The 12,440-nt window shown below is 44.6% G+C and overlaps 2 non-coding genes across 2 annotated transcripts; both read left to right on the top strand.

The window, feature by feature from the left end:
* Nucleotides 1-2,005: 2,005 nt before the first annotated feature.
* Nucleotides 2,006-2,078, top strand: TRNAR-CCU (transfer RNA arginine (anticodon CCU)). The gene has a single exon. It is a non-coding gene; the product is annotated as a tRNA-Arg (tRNA).
* Nucleotides 2,079-2,539: 461 nt separating this feature from the next.
* On the top strand, nt 2,540-2,612 carry TRNAR-CCU (transfer RNA arginine (anticodon CCU)). Its single transcript has one exon. It is a non-coding gene; the product is annotated as a tRNA-Arg (tRNA).
* The last annotated feature ends 9,828 nt before the right edge of the window (nt 2,613-12,440 follow it).

The raw sequence follows: 12,440 nt of genomic DNA, 5'->3' as shown, positions 1-12,440 counted from the left end.
TGATAAATTGCGATAATTGATGTCGGACCAGATGGAGACATCCTCTTGGTTCTTTCGGTAAAGTCACGTAGAATGGAAATAAAAATAAAACAATACAATAATTCTTCTTAGTTCTTTCGGTAAAGTCACGTAGAAGGGAAGTAATAAAATAATAAAAATAAAACATAATAAAATAAAATAATTCTCACGACGTTTCGGCTACAACGCAAGCACCTCCAACGCAGCTTATATATAAGCTCCTAGCTTGGCATTGTCTCATTCTTCACCTGAAGACGGCTGCTTGCGTTGTAGCCGAAACGTCGTGAGAATTATTTTATTTTATTATGTTTTATTTTTATTATTTTATTACTTCCCTTCTACGTGACTTTACCGAAATAACTAAGAAGATGAATCCCTGCAGTCACGAAAGCTTTAAATCGAAATACAATAATTCTCACGACGTTTCGGCCACAACGCAAGCAGCCGTCCTCAGGTGAAGAACGGGTCTGTCGAGAAGACAGACTCTGCCTCTGTCTGTGGCCGAAACGTCGTGAGAATTATTGTATAATGTTTTATTTTTATTATTTTATTATTTCCCTTCTACGTGACTTTACCGAAAGAACCAAGAAGATGAATCCCTGCAGTCACGAAAAAAGCTTTAAATCGAAATTCAGATGGAGACGGGCCACGTTCTTGAGGTAGAGGCACTAGAGGACGATGATGCCAGCAAGAGGCATCTTTGTGGTCGCTGCGAACAGCAATGGCAAGAGGCAGCGGCATGCGTTCCCGTGGGAGCACACGCACCATGGGATGGAGGGTGACCCCCATGTACAGCACGCACTGCTGCAAGTGGTTTTCCACCAGAGGTCTCAAACGGGTTTTGATTCCCTACCCGTACCCTACCCGAAATGAGTGACAAACGGTGCCTCACCAGTGACTCACGGCCTACCCGTATACCCGTACCCGGCTGCACCAGGGCCGGGTACGGGTAGCCGGGTATCGGGTAGGGTACGGGTATCGGGTACCCGGTTGCGACCTCTGTTTCCCACCCACACGAGGGGTGGAGAGCCCACACATCAAGAAGCACGACGCGCTCGCCCCAGGCAGGCAGCGAGGTCGGGACGTCGCTGGCTGCCTGAAGGTTCCGTCTAACTGGGCCGGAGCGGCGCAGGATCGTATTGCCTGTCGCTCGTCCCAGGACGATGGCAAACTTGATCAGGTTGTTGACGAGGTCGCCATCGACCAAGACGACTGGGACGAGCAGGCTATATGACAGCCTCAACGCCCGATTCGAGAGTATTCTATTTGTCTTCTTGGTTCTTTCGGTAAAGTCACGTAGAAGGAAAATAATAAAAATAAAACATAATAAAATAATTCTCACGACGTTTCGGCCACAACGCAAGCAGCCGTCTTCAGGTGGAGAACAGGTCTGTCAAGTAGACAGAGTCTGTCTACTTAATATACTAAATCACAAGAAGAATTATTATGTTTTATTTTTATTATTTTCCTTCTACTTGACTTTACCTAAAGAACCAAGAAGATGAATCCCTGCAGTCACGAAAGCTTTAAATCGATATTCTATATGTATTAAGTGCTCTACCTTATAGCATTGATCGTTATCAACCTTTTTCATGTGTAGTACCCCAGTAATTTCCCTGTAATCGGGTAAATTGTATGGGATAAGGGTAAACGGTAGGGTAAAGGTAGGCTCGTTGCTTTTTAAAGCCTTTATATTAAGTTCACTTGCTTGCTTGCTTGCGCGCTTACGACCGTGCAAATCTTTCGGTCGTTTTTTAACCCACTTCCCGTGATCCAATCGAGCTGACATTTTGCACACAGACTCGTTGTGCGTGACAATGTATTTTCGTGGAAAAAAAAATTCCTAAATTTTCCACTTTTTAGGAAAAAAACAATTATCAACATGAATAAAACAGAGGGGACGAAAGGGGAAAAACATATCTTTTTTTTATTGTGAGTTTATTTAAGAAGTCTGTACATAAGCCAGGTTTTCATCATGCAACATGTAGCCCCGGTGGCCTAATGGATAAGGCACTGGCCTCCTAAGCTAGGGATTGTGGGTTCGAGTCCCACCTGGGGTTGCTGAGAAAAAGCTGTTCGTTTTGTAAAATCAAAAAGTCAAGTTAACGAATCTGATAATGAAAAGCCAAAATGGCGCTGTGCCTATAGAAGAGAGTTTTAAAACAGTGTTCAGTTATACTCTTTGGTGCTTTCGGTAAAGTTACGTCGGTATAGTGTCCATCATCAGATGATGATGATGATGGATGCTTGTGTTGATGATAGACGCTTGTGTTGAGCCCGAAACGTCGTGATTTATTTTATTTTATACCTACGTGAATTTACCGAAAGAACCAAAGAGTATGGATTCCTGAAGTCACGAAAGCTTCAAATCAAGAGAGTTTTAAACAGTGTACTTTGGTGACAATTATCAACATTGATAAAGCAGAGAATTAAAGGGGAAAATACATATCCATTTCTATTATTATTGCGAGTTTATTTAAGAAGTCGGTATATAAGCCAGGTTTTCATCATGCTACATGTAGCCCCAGTGGCCTAATGGATAAGGCACTGGCCTCCTAAGCCAGGGATTGTGGGTTCGAGTCCCACCTGGGGTAGCTGAGAAAAAGCTGTTCGTTTTGTAGACGTCAAGTTTATGAATCTGACGATGAGAAGCGATGGTGGTGTACTGTGCCGATCGAAGAGAGTTTGAAATCAGTGTACTTTGGTGACAGGAATCAACATTGATAATGCAGAGGGGGCGAAAGGGGGAAATACATATCCATTTTTAAATCCTTTATATTAAGTTCACTTGCTTGCGTGCTTGCTTGCTTACGACCGTGCAAATCTTTCGGTCGTTTTTTAACCCACTTCCCGTGATCCAATCGAGCTGACATTTAACACACAGATTTGTTGTGCTTGACAATAAACTTTCATGAATTTTTTTTTCCTAAATTTGACACTGTTTAGGGAATTTTATTTTAAATATTTAATTACCAATTGCTTAATTGTGACAGACAATCATCTGACCCATAGCTGGAAGCCATCTCAAGCCAGAGGACGAGAGGACTGTAGCCGCCCGTTTCATGATGACGCAAATGTTGACTAACCACATGGCATGAATCCCTGCCCCCACGCTGTACACTGGAGACTATTTATAGAGAAGTTACATTGAAGCCGCCAGGTTCTTGAAAGTGGTAATACAGGTCAACGCTTGTGCCCTCGGGAATATACGGGGCATGTCAAGAGGTGGTCTTTCATTTTTAAATCCTTCATATTAACTTCACTTGCTTGCTTGCTTACTCAAGAAAAACAGAAATGAATAATAAAATGAAACCGATGCCACGCATATAAAGGATTTATAGCGAAAAACTTTGTTTTTACGGGTTAAATTTTTACCTTTTACCTTACCTGCTAAAGGGTAAAAGGTAGGGTAGAGTGATTGTATTGTGGTAGGGTAAAAGGTAGGGTAAAGGTAAGCTGTTTGCTTTAACCCTTTACCTTACCGTGCCGAGGCCTAGCGCTACGCCACCACTCCTTAGCATCGCATGCAGTCGATTCGTCGATTAATCGGCAAAGTAAATCGATTAATCAACCCGCCCAATTTCATCCCGAAACAAAGTGCCGTTAAGAAATATATCGCCGTAATTCGATTAATCGAATCGCTACGGAGGGAACACGTTCGGTTCAATCTATTTTAGACCAATAATCGATTCGCTAATCGAAGTAGCTTCTAACTCGTCGATTCTCCTATAAAGCGACGCGGTCGAACGCCGCCGCGGGCTCCGGGCTGGGAGCGACAAGGGCGGCCCGGCGTGGACACCGACAGCGTTGAATAGGTACTCGCAGACTGCGTCAGCTGAACGGACCCGGGTGTTGTGTTCTCCCGAGGCTTGTGTGTGCACCCAGCCTGGCACGAGTGCTGGGACTGCTACCTCTCCACCTCACCCCACCCGAGCCACCGCGTGTTGTGTCGGTGCACCTAGCCTGGCACAGGCGTCGTGGTGACGTCACCGCCACTTGGTGGCGAGTCGGGTTTTTAGTTGTTGTACAGTCGTTGCCTCGGTTAACGTTTTAATCCGTTGCACCAAAGCCACCGTACAATCGGTCAAAGTCTTTATTATTCATATTCTTAGGTTTTCTTCGGTAAAGTCACGTAGGTAAAAATTTAAAATTAATAAAAGTCGAATAGAAAGTATTTATTTATTTCGCACTATTTCGTGCAAAGGATGCCATTCAAAGTGCTGTACAGCTAAAAAAAAACATTAATATACTAAATCACAAGAAGAATAAAAGCAAATTCAATATAAAACAAACTTGCATTATACTAAATTACTATCGAAGGCATATTACAAAAATAATAATCTTAAGTAAAAGCAACCATAATAGAGGTTTTGTGGGTTAGATCGCGTAAATATATAAATGTTGTGTCGTTAAAACCCGACACCACCCGACACAGCCAACTAGTGAGGGTTGTCACGTAAACAGAACGTGGCCAATTCGTCACTAGTACAGCACTAGTGTGTAGTGTAGTGTATAGTGTGGTATACTAGTACAGCACTAGTGTATAGTGTAGTGTATAGTGTAGTGTAGTATACTAGTACAGCACTAGTGTATAGTGTAGTGTATAGTGTAGTGTAGTATACTAGTACAGCACTAGTGTATAGTGTAGTGTATAGTGTAGCATACTAGTACAGCACTAGTGTGTAGTGTAGTGTATAGTGTGGTATACTAGTACAGCACTAGTGTATAGTGTAGTGTATAGTGTAGTGTAGTATACTAGTACAGCACTAGTGTATAGTGTAGTGTATAGTGTAGTATACTAGTACAGCACTAGTGTGTAGTGTAGTATACTAGTACAGCACTAGTGTGTAGTAGTATAGTGTAGTATACTAGTACAGCACTAGTGTATAGTGTAGTGTATAGTGTAGTATACTAGTACAGCACTAGTGTATAGTGTAGTGTATAGTGTAGTATACTAGTACAACACTAGTGTATAGTGTAGTATACTAGTACAGCACTAGTGTATAGTGTAGTATACTAGTACAGCACTAGTGTATAGTGTAGTATACTAGTACAGCACTAGTGTATAGTGTAGTATACTAGTACAACACTAGTGTATAGTGTAGTATACTAGTACAGCACTAGTGTATAGTGTAGTGTATAGTGTAGTATACTAGTACAACACTAGTGTATAGTGTAGTATACTAGTACAGCACTAGTGTGTAGTGTAGTATACTAGTACAGCACTAGTGTGTAGTGTATAGTGTAGTATAGTATACTAGTACAGCACTAGTGTATAGTAGTGTAGTGTAGTATACTAGTACAGCACTAGCGTATAGTGTAATGTATAGTAGTGTATAGTGTAGTATACTAGTACAGCACTAGTGTGTAGTAGTATAGTGTAGTATACTAGTACAGCACTAGTGTATAGTGTATTGTATAGTAGTGTATAGTGTAGTATACTAGTACAGCACTAGTGTGTAGTAGTATAGCGTAGTATACTAGTACAGCACTAGTGTATAGTGTATTGTATAGTAGTGTATAGTGTAGTATACTAGTACAGCACTAGTGTGTAGTAGTATAGTGTAGTATACTAGTACAGCACTAGTGTATAGTAGTGTAGTATACTAGTACAGTACTAGTGTATAGTGTAGTGTATAGTAGTGTAGTGTACAGTAGTGTAGTAGTGTAGTGTAGTATACTAGTACAGTACTAGTGTATAGTGTAGTGTATAGTAGTGTAGTGTACAGTAGTGTAGTAGTGTAGTATACTAGTACAGTACTAGTGTATAGTGTAGTATATAGTAGTGTAGTGTATAGTGTAGTATACTAGTACAGCACTAGTGTATAGTGCAGTGTATAGTAGTGTATAGTGTAGTATACTAGTACAGCACTAGTGTATAGTGTAGTATACTAGTACATCACTAGTGTGTAGTAGTATAGTGTAGTATACTAGTACAGCACTAGTGTATAGTGTAGTGTATAGTGTAGTAAACTAGTACATCACTAACCGGTGTGTTGGAGAGCAAAGCCCCGACATTCATAATCTGAGTTCGACGTTTCGCCATTAATTACAACCAACTTCATCAGGCGACAGCCAGATTTGTGAAGAAGTCTGTTTCGTTCCTTATATTAGTGTGGTGACCACACTAATGCGCTCTTGTGCAAAGTGGGGGGGGGGGGGGGATTACCAGAGGTCGCAACCGGGTACCCGATACCCGGCTACCCGTACCCGGCCGGGTACAGGTACCCGTTTGCAACCCTGGTGCGGCCGGGTACGGGTAGGCCGTGAGTCACTGGTGAGTCACAGTTTGTCACTCATTTCGGGTAGGGTACGGGTAGGGAACGGGTACCCGTACCCGGCCGTGTACGGGTATGGAATCAAAACCCGTTTGCGACCTCTGGGGATTACTGAGTCATTGTACATTATCCATGGGCATTATGCGAGCCCGTTGATCTTGTCCTTCCTGTCTCTTGTGTTTATTAAAATAGCCGTGCCAACGGTGATCCCTATTGGATATGTTGCCCTTCATAGGCATTCGTTTAAACAATGTGTTACTTGATGATTCGCTTCCACGCAGCACTAAGGCGGTAGCTATCTTAACGGTTACAATTATTATTTTTTTACTTCAATTTCGATAGATTCTCTAATTAGTCTTGGCCAGTAGTAGCTAGTATTGCACAGCACTTCAACATCAACATTAATTGAGTGTCCTTGTTGGCGCGCGTGTTCTGCTACTGCTGACAGTTGCATTTGGGAGTATTTCATATTTATCTGATGATCTTTTAGTCTCATGCTGATCATTCGTCCTGTTTGCCCAACATAACATTTACCACACGTGCAGCTGATCATGTACACACCTTCTGTTGATCGCTTCAGCAATACATATTTTGTACTAGATAATAATTTCAGTATGTTATGTATCGTGCCAAATCTTACTCGGATGTTTTGTTTTTCCAAACATCTGGCTAGTTTATCAGTTACTCCCACAATATACGGTATGTTGATTCATCTTCTTGGTTTTTTCGGTAAAGTCACGTAGAAGGGAAGTAATAAAATAATAAAAATAAAACATAATAAAATAATTCTCACGACGTTTCGGCCACAACGCAAACAGCCGTCTTCAGGTGAAAACCAGGTCTGTCGAGGCGACAGCGTCTGAATGAAACAGCACCATGCTTGGAGCATATATTTAATCTGGGTAGGAAGGGGGGGAAAGGGCGCCTTGACAAAATAATTTGCATATCAAGAGGTATTTAGCATATTTATGGGAAATGCAGGTATGTGATTAGTACTACTTATGCCCGTGCATTATGAAGGATTAGCAGCATCAAAGAGAGGGGGTATGGGAAATGCAGGTATGTGATTAGTACTACTTATGCCCGTGCATTATGCAGGATTAGCAGCATCAAATGGAGGGGATAGGGGTAGCATTAATAAAGGGAAGGAGTGTTAAAGTATGTAGCTGCAGTAACTAAAACCAACACGTAAACAACTAAAGTATAAACTACATAGTATCATCAGTATACTAAATATACTCTACAATAAGCTGAGTTACTAACAGTAAGTAATACATTACAATTCTACGTCGTAAAAAATATAATATGCTTCCATCTAAACTTTATTCTCTTATATCACACGAGTCTACACCGTACTATATACTGCCATAGACAAACCCAACATTAAATTATATACTGTATTGTAATATTACACTATGTATTATTCTACCCACCCTAATGTATATCACACTGCTGTATATTCACTATACAATTACGATACTATATATTACTTTGTACATTGTATTAAGCATATAAATTTTATACCATTTGTTATTATACACTGTACCATTGACCGTCGTGTGAATGGGTTCTTTGCTCCGCTGCAAGTTTCCTCCCTCTACTCTCCCATCGACATATTTCATTGCTTCCTCTTAGTATCTTTCTTTCGTTACGTGTTGTCTAATTTGTACGTGGCAGAGCCTACTGTACTAGCTATGGGTCTTAATGGGACATCAGGTTTGTTAATTTTTGGTAGCCCATAAAGTCTTGGTCGTTTTGAGACCCTTGGTTTGATCAGGTATTGCTCTTCCATTGGTATTTGATGACTTGGCAATGATTGTCGTTGTTTTACGGTCCGAGGTGCTGGTTGTTATATCCCCCTCCCTTTGATGCTGCTAATCCTGCGTAATGCACGGGCATAAGTAGTACTAATCACATACCTGCATTTCCCATATCCCCTCCCTTTGATGCTGCTAATCCTGCGTAATGCACGGGCATAAGTAGTACTAATCACATACCTGCATTTCCCATATCCCCTCCCTTTGATGCTGCTAATCCTGCGTAATGCACGGGCATAAGTAGTACTAATCACATACCTGCATTTCCCATATCCCCTCCCTTTGATGCTGCTAATCCTGCATAATGCACGGGCACAAGTAGTACTAATCACATACCTGCATTTCCCATATCCCCTCCCTTTGATGCTGCTAATCCTGCATAATGCACGGGCACAAGTAGTACTAATCACATACCTGCATTTCCCATATCCCCTCCCTTTGATGCTGCTAATCCTGCATAATGCACGGGCATAAGTAGTACTAATCACATACCTGCATTTTCCATATCCCTCCCTTTGATGCTGCTAATCCTGCATAATGCACGGGCATAAGTAGTACTAAGCACATACCTGCATTTTCCATATCCCCTCCCTTTGATGCTGCTAATCCTGCATAATGCACGGGCATAAGTAGTACTAAGCACATACCTGCATTTCCCAGCTTAAATATATGCTCCAAGCATGGTGGTGTTTCATTCAGACGCTGTCGCCTCGACAGACTTGGTTTTCACCTGAGAACGGCTGCTTGCGTTGTGGCCGAAACGTCGTGAGAATTTTATTATTTTATTTTTATTATTTGATTACTTCCCTTCTACGCGACTTTACCGAAAGAACCAAGAAGATGGTTGCATCTCGTTTAATTTTAAGAAAGGTACCTTATCGAGTAAATCTTTGATTTTATTATCATTGTCCTCACGGGGCATCACAACAGTTGATCGGCCCTTATCAGCAGCAAGAATTTGGATATCTTTATTTTCTCTCAATTCTCTTAAGGCTTTTGCTTCACTGAAGTTAATATTTGCTTTTGGCAATTTTCTGTTCTCATTAATTTTGGCATCCTCATGCCTAGTCATCTCAGCTTGATTATGGGGGAGATGTCTAACTGCTGATTTCAACTTCAGCAATGATCTTATCGACAGGGATTGTACGTGGGGCAACGGCAAAGTTAAGACCTTTAGACAGGACTGAAACCATATTGCTGGATAATTCAACGTTAGTCATGTTGATAACCGTTTTGTTTATAAAATATAAATTTTTAGTTGAGAGTTTGTTAGTCAGTCTAGCAAATTTGTTAATTTGGGAAGTGTTTTGTTAAATACATTATCAGCTGATTGCTGTGTAATTGTGTCGATTATACAGTAAAACCTTGGATTGTGAGCATAATTCGTTCCAGAAACGTGTTTGTAATCCTAAGCACTCGTACATCAAAGCGAATTTCCCCATAAGAAATAATGGAAACTCAGATGATTGGTTCCACAACCCAAAAATACTGTATTCATATAAAACTGATTAATACAAACTACCTTTTTATATTTTTATTATTTAAGTTTAATATAAAGTAATCAAATTAATTAATTAAATTGAATCGTGGCTGGTGTGAGGGAGACGAGAGAGAAGAGATGAGGAGGGGGGTTATTGTGCAGGACGACTTTTACTTGCAGTACAGTTACTAAAGAACAGTCACTACACTTGGACACAAAATAAAATAAATGTTTTACGCACACACTCGTGGTCACAACACTGTAGTAAACAGTGTACGCTCGCACGGATGTTGACTATACGAGTGAGGCACGCCGACTGCGACCGAGCATGGGAGACGATTACCCACAATCCCGCAGCGAGAGAGAGAAGAACTATTGGCTCAGTTGTGATCACGTGACGATCGGCAGACAAAGCGTATACTGTACGTACTACCGTACTCGTATTGCAAGACATCGCTCGTTTATCAAATTCATGTTTATTTCAGATTTTTGCTCGTCTTGCAAAACACTCGCAGACCAAGTTACTCGCAATCCAAGGTTTTACTGTAGTCCAGTGATCTGTAGAGACACTGCTACAAATGTTTACTTGTGTAGTGCTCAACTTCTTTTTCCGTCGTCACTTTTTATTACAAAACTCTTCACATTACACAACCGAGGCTTCAGCGCGTTCCCTGCTCGCTTATAAAACAAACCAGTGGACGCTCCACTATGTGTGACAGTAACTTTGTTTACGCTCGCTGGTTACTCTTTGAAACCACATTGTTCACGGTCAGTGAGTTTAGAAATGTCTTTCATATCGTTCTCGGTTATATCATATGGATTAACATTTTATTGTAGTTATTTTTATATTGTCGGATTCATACAGTGACTTCACCAATGACTCTCATGTATGATATATTTTCAAACATTTATGAATCATCTAATGTACCCCCGGTTTGGGAACCACTCTAGGTTGAAAACTAATTTCTTTAGAACTGCTTTTTGTGTTTCATTTGTTGTCGTTCCTCCCGCACCTCCGATTAGCGCGGTTGGCTACATAGGGTGCGAAAAGAAGTTCATCATGCGAACGTACTTACGAAGCGAATCCCAACAGAACCTACATCTCTGCTTTATGGACCTGGTCGAGGCCTATAATATCCATCAACAGGCCAGGGCTCTGGGTTGTACTTCATCCTTTTGGGCTCCCTGACTCTATGTTCACAACTTTACACGGGCAGGCCTGGGCCTACATGGGGGACCTTTGTCTTTGTGTGGGTGCAGATAATGGAGAACTCGAAAGACGGAGTGGGAGAGGGATCAACCATGCACCGTGACCCCACCGGCCCTGACCCCGAACCCGCCGACCCTGACCCCACCGACCCTGACCCCACCGACCCTGACCCCACCGACCCCGATCCCGCGACCCTGACCCCACCGGCCCTGACCCCGCCGGCCCTGACCCCGAACCCGCCGACCCTGACCCCACCGACCCTGACCCCACCGACCCCGATCCCGCTGACCCTGACCCCACCGACCCTGACCCCACCGACCCCGATCCCGTCGACCCTGACCCCACCGACCCTGACCCCACCGACCCTGACCCCACCGACGCTGACCCCACCGACGCTGACCCCACCGACCCCGAACCCACCGACCCTGACCCCACTGGCCCTGACCCCACCGACCCCGAATCTGCCGACCCCGACCCCACCGACCCTGACCCCACTGGCCCTGACCCCACCGACCCTGACCCCACTGGCCCTGACCCCACCAGCCTTGAGGTGGAGGATGAGGATTGAGGGAGGTGAGGTGGTGGGGGTGAGGAGGAGGTGGCTAGGGTGGGTGAGGTGGAGGGTGAGGTGGTGGTGGCTAGGGTGGGTGAGGTGAGGGGTGAGGAGGTGGCTAGGCTGAGTGAGGTGAGGGGTGAGGGGTGGCTAGGGTGAGTGAGGTGAGGGGTGAGGAGGGGGTGGCTAGGGTGGGTGAGGTGGAGGGTGAGGAGGTGGCTCAGGGTGGGTGAGGTGGAGGGGGTGAGGAGGAGGTGGCTAGGGTGGGTGAGGTGGGGGGTGGCTAGGGTGAGTGAGGTGAGGGGGTGAGGTGGGGGTGGCTAGGGTGAGTGAGGTGAGGGGTGAGGAGGTGGTGGCTAGGGTGGGTGAGGAGGAGGTGGCTAGGGTGGGTGAGGTGGAGGTTGAGGAGGAGGTGGCTAGGGTGGGTGAGGAGGGGGTGGCTAGGGTGGTGAGGTGAGGGGTGAGGAGGTGGCTAGGGTGGGTGAGGTGAGGGGTTGATGAGGTGGCTAGGGTGGTGAGGTGAGGGGTGAGGAGGTGGCTAGGGTGAGTGAGGTGAGGGGTGAGGAGGTGGCTAGGGTGGGTGAGGTGGAGGGTGAGGAGGTGGTGGCTAGGGTGAGTGAGGTGAGGGGTGAGGTGGGGGTGGCTAGGGTGAGTGAGGTGAGGGGTGAGGTGGGGTGGCTAGGGTGAGTGAGGTGGGGGTGGCTAGGGTGAGTGAGGTGGGGGTGGCTAGGGTGAGTGAGGTGAGGGGTGAGGAGGTGGTGGCTAGGGTGGGTGAGGTGGAGGTTGAGGAGGAGGTGGCTAGGGTGGGTGAGGAGGGGGTGGCTAGGGTGAGTGAGGTGAGGGGTGAGGAGGTGGCTAGGGTGAGTGGAGGTGAGGGTGAGGAGGTGGCTAGGGTGAGTGAGGTGAGGGGTGAGGAGGTGGCTAGGGTGAGTGAGGTGAGGGGTTGAGGAGGTGGTGGCTAGGGAGGGTGAGGAGGTGGCAGGGTGGGGTGAGGTGGAGGGTGAGGAGGTGGCTAGGGTGGTGAGGTGGAGGGTGAGGAGGAGGCTAGGGTGAGTGAGGTGAGGGGTGAGGAGGGTGGCTAAGG

Source organism: Lethenteron reissneri, chromosome 70 (assembly GCF_015708825.2).
Source record: "Lethenteron reissneri isolate LAM-NWPU_2019-01 chromosome 70, ASM1570882v1, whole genome shotgun sequence".
In the NCBI taxonomy this organism is placed as follows: domain Eukaryota; kingdom Metazoa; phylum Chordata; class Hyperoartia; order Petromyzontiformes; family Petromyzontidae; genus Lethenteron; species Lethenteron reissneri.
The sequence above is the reverse complement of the archived record's forward strand: the minus strand, read 5'-3'. Positions and strand labels throughout refer to the sequence as shown.